Source organism: Sorex araneus, chromosome 8 (genome assembly GCF_027595985.1).
Source record: "Sorex araneus isolate mSorAra2 chromosome 8, mSorAra2.pri, whole genome shotgun sequence".
Lineage (NCBI taxonomy): Eukaryota > Metazoa > Chordata > Mammalia > Eulipotyphla > Soricidae > Sorex > Sorex araneus.
This window is the reverse complement of record NC_073309.1, coordinates 11,140,692-11,151,479: the sequence shown is the minus strand read 5'-3', so window position 1 is coordinate 11,151,479 and position 10,788 is coordinate 11,140,692. Positions and strand designations below refer to the sequence as shown.

The window sequence follows — 10,788 nt, the reverse complement described above, 5'->3', positions numbered from 1 at the left end:
GGGTTTTGTGTGTGTGTGTGTGTGTGTGCAGATAGCACCAGAATCCAAAGACACCAAAAAGTGGCCCCTGAGGAGCTAGAGTGAAGAGTTCCCAATCCCTCTTTCATTGCCCTGTGGGTGACTCACCCTTTTCTCCGGCTGTAAGCCTTCTTTGAAACCAGGCTATAGAACACTGAATGTCTTTGAACTGGACTTTCCTATAAGATTAGTTAGGTTGAGTTCAGTGAATGGACAGATTTAACTTTCTGATCTTGCCAACCAATTTTTGCAAATCAGCACAAAATGGCCATAATAAAATACAGGTCCGAACATAATGCAAATTGCAGCATGATAGTGTATGGGAATGAAGAAAATTAATGTCCAGAAATTAGCGATCTGATCTTTTATAAGCTAAGAATGGTACAATTGTTCATTCATGTGAATCAAAGGGTGGACCTTGCCCCCCACCCCCGTTTGCTTAATCTTAGAAATTCAAGAAGAGGAAAATTGAAAAGCATTTTGAATACTGGAAACCTTAAGGTGATCATTATAGCAAAACCATCTTGAAAGTAAACAGACCTCTCTTGCTTCTTTAGAAGAAAAACTGTAAGGTTGAGAATGAAATTAGCACAGAAAGTATTAAAATATTGATAACAATCATTCTGTGTCCAGGCTTTGCCAATTAATAATTAATTTTACCTTGAAGGTAACTGTAAGAGTCAGACTTTTTTCCCCTCTCTCTCATGGTTTCATTTGGCAAGAATGTTTGACTTCTTTCCCATCAACGTTATCAAGTCTCCAGTAAATACTTCACATTTTAATGTGGTTAATGGTTGGAATTTCTTTTGTGTAGCTTCATAAAATGAAACGAAAAGGAGTTTGGTGCAAAGAGTTTAGCAAAGGCGTGAATTCCTCATCTCTCTACTATAGACATGACAACTCTGAATCTTGCACCATGCCTGTTACTTCTCACAGTATAGCTGTTGTCAAAGAACATTCAAGAGTTGTGTCTAAGAGTTAGAGGGATGCTCTTTTATCCTCTGCATGCTGATGATTACAATACACTTGATCTGAGCCTAAAGGCCGAGAAGCGATTGCTGATGATTACAATAGACTATTATCTATACATTGCAAAAATTATGTTTTTGTTCTTGTCAAAAAGGAAGCATTCTTTAGTGTTTATGGGTATTTATTGGGGCAAAATAAGTTTGTTTTGAACTTCTTTTAAGACCATAAGTGAACAACCTCTTACTAAGGTGTACATTAGAGTTAAAGGCGATTATGATATCTAAGTGTTGCTCTTTTCTAAACAGAGAAAAAACTGTTTCCTAATTTGCTTTCTATGCCTAATAGTTACCTGTAGGATGACATTACTTTGTCCTCTCCCTGCTTGCCACAAGTAGCTTGTCCCGGTTTTCCCCAGAGTTTAGGCTTACCCCAGGCACACCCATCAAGGTGTTCCCAAATCTCTCCCATCCCTTTGTTTAGCTAGAATCACTTCTCCATGCTCTCTTCCCCAAAAGAGTTAATCCGAGGCTTTCCCTTAATCTGACTCTGCTAATTTGCAAGGTCAGACCTTCCTAGGATACTGAATTTATATTATATAAGTTAATATTGCCTTTCTCCTCTTCTTGTGCCTTTTGAATAATTTACTTTAAAGCTATGTCTGTTTTGTATAGACACAAGAAGACAATATTATGTTTTTATAACTTGGGAATTAATTGGCTTTGAATATTATTCCCTCCCGGGCATCTGCTTTTTCCACTTAAGCCTCAGTTGCCCTCAGTTCCTAGCACCCCAAAGCAGGGTCGCCGACGTGTGATGGGAAGGATCCAGGGCAAGCAGTGAGTTATGTGCTACCCTGGCATCGAGATGGGCCTGGCCAAAGTGCCTAATTCTTAACTATAAGTTAAGAGCTTGATCATAGACAAATGCTGTCATGATCCAATAGTAATTATGAGACTGGGACCCTGCCAGGGATAGGAAAGACTGATCTGGCCTGAGCACTGTAGTCTGAGATTGAGATGGCCCCAGCAGAGCAATTCTATAAGCTTTAATGCATCTCTTATTGTGTCCATACAAAATAATTAATATTATGAATGCTTATATGTTTGTTGGACAAGGAGAGGAGAAACACAACCGTGGGATTTCACCATTGGACAGGTCCTGCTGAAAGAGGATCTATCCTAGGAAATAGGTGTTCTGCTATTGTTATTGAACTTTTTGTGCCTAGCATTTTATTTTAAGCTTGAATTGTTATGATGGTTAAAATCTGTCCTAAACAAAAAGGGGGAGATGTTGGGGACACTGTACAGCAGACAGGAATATTTTCCCCTTTTCGGCTGCCTTCTGGAAATAATTTCAGAGGCAGTTTTGACATTCAGATCTTAGGTGCTAGCCAGACCTGACTTGACATTGTAGATTCCAGTCTCTGGCCTAGCCTAGTCTTTGGGATGCAGATTTCAGGTGCTGCCTAGCTTGCAATTGACATGTAGATTTCCTGTGGCAGCCCAGCCTGGTCTTTGGGATGTAAATCCAAGTGCTTTCAGCCCAAGGAAGGTTTCAGTTTTGGTTTTGTATCTTCTTTCCGGAGGCCTAGATTAATGGCCTACAGATACAAGAGAATAATGTTGTCTCGATGTTCTTCCTGTAACATCTTTTGGTGCCATTTGGTGACGTCAATGTATTGCGCCCTTTGGAAGTGCCATGAATGTGTTTCTCTTCTCCTCAGCCAGCAAACATATAAGAATTCATAATAATTATTTTGTATGGACACAATAAGAGATGCATTAAAGCTTATAGAATTGCTCTGCTGGGGCCATCTCAATCTCAGACTACAGTGCTCAGGCCAGATCAGTCTTTCCTATCCCTGGCAGGGTCCCAGTCTCATAATTACTATTGGATCATGACAGCATTTGTCTATGATCAAGCTCTTAACTTATAGTTAAGAATTAGGCACTTTGGCCAGGCCCATCTCGATGCCAGGGTAGCACATAACTCACTGCTTGCCCTGGATCCTTCCCGTCACACGTCGGCGACCCTGCTTTGGGGTGCTAGGAACTGAGGGCAACTGAGGCTTAAGTGGAAAAAGCAGATGCCCGGGAGGGAATAATATTCAAAGCCAATTAATTCCCAAGTTATAAAAACATAATATTGTCTTCTTGTGTCTATACAAAACAGACATAGCTTTAAAGTAAATTATTCAAAAGGCACAAGAAGAGGAGAAAGGCAATATTAACTTATATAATATAAATTCAGTATCCTAGGAAGGTCTGACCTTGCAAATTAGCAGAGTCAGATTAAGGGAAAGCCTCGGATTAACTCTTTTGGGGAAGAGAGCATGGAGAAGTGATTCTAGCTAAACAAAGGGATGGGAGAGATTTGGGAACACCTTGATGGGTGTGCCTGGGGTAAGCCTAAACTCTGGGGAAAACCGGGACAAGCTACTTGTGGCAAGCAGGGAGAGGACAAAGTAATGTCATCCTACAGTTACCCATTCAGAAATCCATTGGATTCAATTTTATGGTATATTTCTTTCAATTGTGGTAAAGGTGGCAACACTATCCACAAACACTATTCTAGATAAAAGCTGATTGAAATCTATTATGCCATGCTGAAACTCTTTTTTTTTATTATTTTTAAAATTTTTTAATTAGTCACCATGAGGGTACAGTAACAGATTTACACATTTTCGTGCTTGTGTTTCCCTCATACATTGTTCGAGCACCCCTCTCTCCACCAGTGTCCATTCTCCACCACCAGTGAACCCAGTATCCCTTCCACCCCCCAATCCCCTCCCCCTTCCCCTCCCCCCTCCCCATGGTAGGGCATTCTCTTTTGTTCTCTCTCTCTCCTTTTGGGTGTTGTGGTCTGTAATAGGGGTATTGAGTAGCCATCCTGTGTGTTCAATCTATAGTCTACTTTCACATGCTGAAACTCTTATTCAAGAATAGTGCTCTATTTTTTTATTTTCTGAAATAGGACAAGATCTATAAAGTGACTTCAATTCCTCCATTCTAATTAAAAGTCAAAAGTGTAATTAAGTCAAGTATGTTGATTTTAGAATTGCTCTTGACTCTAGCATTGGGGAATATTTTTTGTCTTCAAAATTTGTCTTGAAAGTTGCTTATATGCCAACTATAGCATAAATCTGATTTTCTTAACCAGCCCCATTTAAATGTTTGAAAACAACACTTAGCCTCATGCTGGGTAGATGGCTCCGCCGAGCTGAGTGTGCTGTAACTTGTCTCAGAGAATCCAGTCATCCAGCCCCAGTCTGTGTAGGTACCTGTTTTCTTTTTTTAATTTTATTACAGAAAACTTTTTTTTATTTTGCTTTTTTGGTCACACCTGGCGATGCACAGGGGTTACTCCTGGCTCTGCACTCAGGAATTACCCCTGGCCGTGCTCAGGGGACCATATGGGATGCTGGGATTTGAACCCGGGTCGGCCGCGTGCAAGGCAAACGCCCTACCCGCTGTGCTATCTCTCCAGCCCCTATTACAGAAAACTTTTGCACGATTTACTTTTCACCAGTCTCTTCTGGCATGCTTCTGATGGTATCAGAATCACCTGGATCGATGCTGGCCAGCGTGCACACTCTGTTATATTTCCCACAGGCTGTGCCCAGCTCAACGTTACTGCTGCTTGGTGATGGACCCCGGTCTTGGCCAACATGGCATAGCACTCGATTTCAGATTTCCTGAGCGCCGGGCAGTTGTTGGCCAGGATGACGAGCTTGGCCTGGCCCTGGCGGATAATCTTGAGCGTCTGCTTGTAGCCCAGCACGTACTTGCCGCTCTTCATCCCCAGCTGGAGCCGGGAGCTGATGGACTCCAGCGACTTTTCCGTCTTCTTCGCGGCCACCATCCTTCCTGCCTCAGGTGCAGGACAGCCCCAGCCGAGCAGCCGCCGGTACCTGTTTTCTGTTGGTTAGATCTTGATGATTTAGAAACTGTTTGATAGACACCATTCCATTTTCTCCCCCAGCGAGCTGTTTTCTGACTTCTAATTGTATCCTTCACCTAAGACCTGCAAGCACTGATTGTTCTGAATAAAAAAAGACAGGAACAGAAGGTTATACTCTTATTTTGGGAGGTTGCTTTTGTGAATGAAAGTGAGGGTTCTGATCAGGTTCCATAAACCACCATATTTATTATTAATAGGATTTATGCGGCATATAATGCTTCTCCCACCTCCTATTCTACTGACCCAATGGGGTAAGTGGCGAGACACTTGCCAATGAGTTAGACACTTAATGGTTTTCTGTAGTTACACTTGAGATTTATGTGATCATGCCAATAATTTAATTTGCATGATTTTAAGGTCAATAGGCATTGTCACTTGTGAAATGTAAGTGAGCCAGAATTTATAATAGCCTCCAGAGAGATTTTATTTTGCTCTTTGTAGTTACTCATGGAGAGAGAGAGAGTATTTGAAAACAAAGATATACCAGCACAGTATTTATCATTTTTCCAAATTAGATAGAGAGTACACTTACAGGTTATTTGTATCGGTCATCAGTCGAGTTCCCAATGTGAGTTGACAAGAAGCACTATAATGTTTTATATTCAACCTTTCAAAACCCTGTTAATTATGCATAAGGTAATACTCTTCAATAAAATCAGGAGTAGACAAATGAAATCATTAGTTTTATATTCCAGAGCCCCATGTACATCTATTATAGCTAGGCATTTGGACACCTCCACCCCCATTTCTCAAAATCACATTTTTCATCCATTACAATGTGATATCATAAATGAATATGAGCAGAATTACATAGTGCATAAATTGTAACCCCCAAAAGAAGACCTCAACTTTTGAAAATTATAAACGTATCTCATTACAGGAAGAGACAATTTGCTGACAACCCATGACAGTGGGAGGGGAGGTGTTGAACTATTTGTTGTTGTCTATATTCCATTAGATGGGGCTTCTGTCCAATATGTTATCCTCTCCAGCTTGCTGAGATGCTGCCATGGCAGTGCAATGTGGACAGGAGTGAGTCTTTGTAGTGACTCCTTTGATTCCTTCTAGGAATATGAGGTCTAGCTGGAGAAAGGTCTTTAGTCTTCCTGTAAAGCGTGGTATGATGGACTGAATATCTAGGGCATATCTGCATATTTACACTAAGTTGGGACATTCTAAGGAATTATTTTGAGAGGTAAGAGAAGAAATGTACAGTGTACATTTAAAATGACTTTGTAAAATGATACAATTTGCCAAAATGCACATTATTGTAATTTAGCAAAGATAGGTGGCCAATTGAATGTTCCCAGCACTGTAATTGTCTACATGCTATTTGCAGGGTCCTTTCGAATAGAGCTAGAAAAATGTACCTTTTTCTTTCAATATCCATTTGATTAGGAATACATCTATTACTTACAAATGATGTCTTTTTTTTATGGCTATTCTAAATACAAGTAAAGCTATTTCTAATGCTATGGGTTTCTTTTCTATATTTGTATTTGGGGGAATTATTTTAAAATAAGCTGCATGTTATCTTAAAATTTATTCTAAACCATATATTTACTTAAAAATAAAATGGAAATATAATTTGAGAAAGAAAGATGGTCTTAGTCATGCATTTTATAGTCAAAATTTCAAAACACAGATGGAAATATTCTCTAAGTTTTCATTGAAAACTGGTTAAATTTTTGCAAACTTCATTTTCTTTACATCAACCAGAAGAAATCAAATACAAAAATAGAATTATGTTTATTACACAACTTTGAGCTGGAAAAAGTTGTGATTTATCAATTGGGAAATATTTGGGTTATTTGCTTTGCAGTTCTAGACTATAAACACATGAACCAAATTATGGGAAGAGAATTTTCTCTATGAATTCCACTATTAGTGGTAAAGGCAATATATTTTTCTCATTGAAATACTTTTTTATACTAAAAAAGTAATCTTTATAAATTCTGGTTCTTTCTTCTGCATTAGTCATGCATGGAGGTGGCTGTGTTTCTAGTGCATCCAACTAATGACATTCCTAATTTAGTCATTTCTGCTACCAATTGTTTGATCAGAGGCAAGTTATTTAAATCTCACTTTGTACCTCTGTTTCCTCATCTGCAAAAATGAAGAAAAAAAGTATTTCCCTCAGTTAATTTTCTAGAAAGATTAAATGATTTGATACATGTATCTAGGGTAGGTTTTTAAGTAAGAAATGTTGATTCTGGGGCCGGAGCGATAGCACAGCAGGTAAGGCGTTTGCCTTGCACGCAGCCGAGCTGGGTTCAATCCCCGGCATCCCATATGGTCCCCCAAGCACTGCCAGGAGTAATTCTTGAGTGCAAAGCCAGGAGTAACCCCTGAGCATTGCTGGGTGTGACCCAAAAAGAAAAAAAAAAAGAAATGTTGATTCTGGGTTGGATTGATAGTATAATGGGTAGGGTGTTTGCCTTGCATGTGACCGACCTAAGTTTGAGCCACACCATCCCAGATGGTCTCCCAAGTACTACCAGGAGTAATTCCCTAGTGCAGATCCAGGAGTAACCCCTGAGCATTGCCAGGTGTGACCCTAAAAGTCAAAAATAAAAAATAAAATAGTCAACTTCCCAATTATGAACAGCTTTGTAATGGTCTATCTCATGGATATTCAATAAAAAAATTTTTTAAAAAGTAATGTGGAGTTCATGCTCACTTTGATCAACTTAATCAATGGTTGAATAAATAGCAGTACTCCTACATTTAAAAAAAGTTGATTCTGTTATTTTGCATTGACAGAGTTCCTAGTTAGAATGTATTTCAAGTTTTAATTAGGATTTTTTCCCATTCTAAAACCTTTGATTAAAATATTTTAGAAGACATAAAAAAGATGAAGAATAATTAAAAAAAAAACCCAAAAACCCTTATCACTCTCCCTAGAGATAATCACTGTGACCTGTTAAGTCATTTTCTTATATTATTTGCCTGGGAGAACCCAGCAAGCTACCGAGAGTATCGCACCCGCACAGCAGAGCCTGGCAAGCTACCCGTGGCGTATTCGATATGCCAAAACCAATAACAATAAGTCTCTCAATGAGAGACGTTGCTGGTGCCTGCTCGAACAAATTGATGAGCAACGGGATGACAGTGACAGTGACAGACCTTTCCTGAACAGTTTGTTCTCAGCTTTCAGTGCCGCTCTTTGGTATCACTCCAGGAAGCGCCATGGAACTGGATTTCAGGGTTTACCCCTAGTTCCCTTCCCCGGCTGGTGCCGCTGTGGCCATCAGTGTCTCGGGGTCATGACTGGTTGTAGCGCACACTGGGAGTTGCAAGTCTGGGTGTGGCTCCCGCTTCCACTTGGCCAGAGTGACACACTCTGTTTCTGTTGTGGTGCCTGCGGTAGGGGCTCACATTCTCTAGTTGGGCTCATACACACTTAGCTCCTTGTCTGCACCACGGGTCTCCGTGGTATACCACAGTGATCGGACACAGTAGTTGTGGTGGTCATGCATGGTTGCAGTGAATCTGATAATTGCTCCCTTGAGGCGCCTGAGGGTCCCACATGAACAGGGTAACTAGGGCCACGAAATGGCATGTATGGGTAGTGCCATGATCCAACTTGAATCCTCACACTTGAAGGCTAACACTCTTGCCATGACGGTATTCCAGGACCCTGGATTTTACTTTTAATTAAGCTTGAGAGTTTCTCTTTAAAAAGAGGCACTCTCATTTAAAATCCCCCCTCCCCATACTATTTATCTTTTTCTCCTTCTTTCCTGCCTCTGGTTGAATTAAGGTTTTTTTTTATCTCCTTGGTACAGTTTTCTCCATTGCTGAGTTTAAAGTTGACATTCTATTTCAGTTTGCTGGGTAATTATATCTTAAAGTATTTGATATACATACTTAACATTAGATTTATTTGTTTTTTGTTTTGGGGGTGGGTGAAGGCAACATTCAGCAGTGCTTAGGGGCTCCTCCTGGCTCTGTCCTGCGGAGTCAATTCTGGTGATACTTGGGGGACCATATATGGGGCCAGGGACTTGAACCAGGCTCAGCTGCATGCAAGTACTTAAGCCCTGTACTAGCTCTCTGGCCCACTTTGAGTTCTCTTAATGAAGTACAAAGTTGATGCAAATCCTACTCTGCTCTTAGATAAAAGAGAACTTGGTGTATTTATGGGTTATATGCAAGATTGGGCAAGGATCTTTGTTGGGTAAGTTTTATTCTTTAATCTGCTGAGGATGTATGGGTTCTCTGGCTTTGGAACAGCTTTTTTATTAATTTCTGAGTTTGTACAGAAATTAATAAAAAAGCTGATCCAAAGCCAGAGAACCCATGGAGCCATAGCATAATGGGTAGGGCATTTGCCTTGCACACGGCCAACCCAGGTTCGATTCCTCCATCCCTTTCGGAGAGCCCGGCAAGCTACCAAGAGTATCCCGCCTGCACAGCAGAGCCTGGCAAACTATCTGTAGCGTATTCAATATGCCAAAAACAGCAACAAGTCTCACAATGGAGTCGTTACTGGTGCCTGCTTGAGCAAATCGATGAACAATGGGATGACGGTGCTATAGTGCTACAGTATTTTCCATTTGGCTTAAAGAACTTTGCCCTGACCTTGTTTGCTTTGCAGGGTGAGGACTTCTAAATTGTCATGGTTGACTCCGTTTCTTTGAAGTGCTCCCGACTTGCTTCATGGAGGAAGCCTTGAATTTGCCATCTTGGATTTCTGTGTCAAAGCCAAAATTGACATCCACTTTCTCCTGTAAGTAATACAATGGCCCATTTTCCTGGATCCTCAAGACATAATTTTCTTTGATTCAAGTGAAGCTATATGCCTTGAAATTTTTCTTCAAATGTTAGCTGGAATTTTTGTACATAGTTTTGTAATACTATACCTTAACTCAGTCTGCTATTTTAGTTAGAATGAAATTTGAATAAAATTGGTTACCTTCTTTTTACAAAATTTGGGTTCCGTTATGTATATTTGCAACTGCTTATCAGGATTAACTTGAGTATTCTATCATTATTAATTTTCTAAATCATGCATTTTAGTAGTCATTTGCCATGGAATAGATTTGTCATTTGTCTAGGAAATACCTGTTGTTATATTTTTCTCTCCAATTTTTGGCTATTGTAAATAATGCTTATGTGAACATCTCTTTGTGAGCATCTCTTCTCATGCTACCTTCTTAGAGATGGAATAATCATTATATAACACTGTAGAATTGTAGCACTTTGAATAAGTAATGAAATTGTGGTAATGCAAAGTATTAATATATTATAAAATTCTAAACATTAACCAAGAACAGGATTAAAGAATAAGAGAAAGATAAAATGCAGTGGATTAGAAATTTTTCTGTATTACAGAATTTAGTTCACCCATGCAAGAGAAACTTTAGGACTTTCTATTGGTTATTGTAACTGATGGAGCTAGATAAGAGCTAGGTAAGATGTTTCTGTTCTTCAGAAGTATAATAAGTAAAATATCAGTGAAGATCATTAAAGCCATAAAAGGCAGATGCCAACAAATAATCTACTTGAAGAAACAGTCTTGGACTGATAGTACAGAGGGTAGGATACTTTCCTTGCATGTGGCCTACCTGGGTTCAATCTCCAGCACCCCATATGGTCCTTCAAGCCCACCAGGAGTGACTCCTGAATGCAGAGCCAGGAGTAAGTGCTGAGCACTGCTGGGTATGGTCCAGAATGAACAACAACAATAACAACAAAATCTACTTAGTGAGAGGAGGGCCCTTAACAACCTTGTATTTTGTGATTCTTAAAATGACAAGAAAAGACTTTGAGCAACAAGTAAACTCATGGTTAAAGGAATCATAGTTGCTTACTTAATGTTGTGAGTCTTGTGAGTAT

General features: G+C 39.8%; 1 pseudogene; it reads right to left on the bottom strand.

Moving 5' to 3' along the window:
• Positions 1-4,501: 4,501 nt before the first annotated feature.
• On the bottom strand, positions 4,502-4,886 carry LOC101543787 (60S ribosomal protein L30-like; annotated as a pseudogene).
• Positions 4,887-10,788: the final 5,902 nt, after the last annotated feature.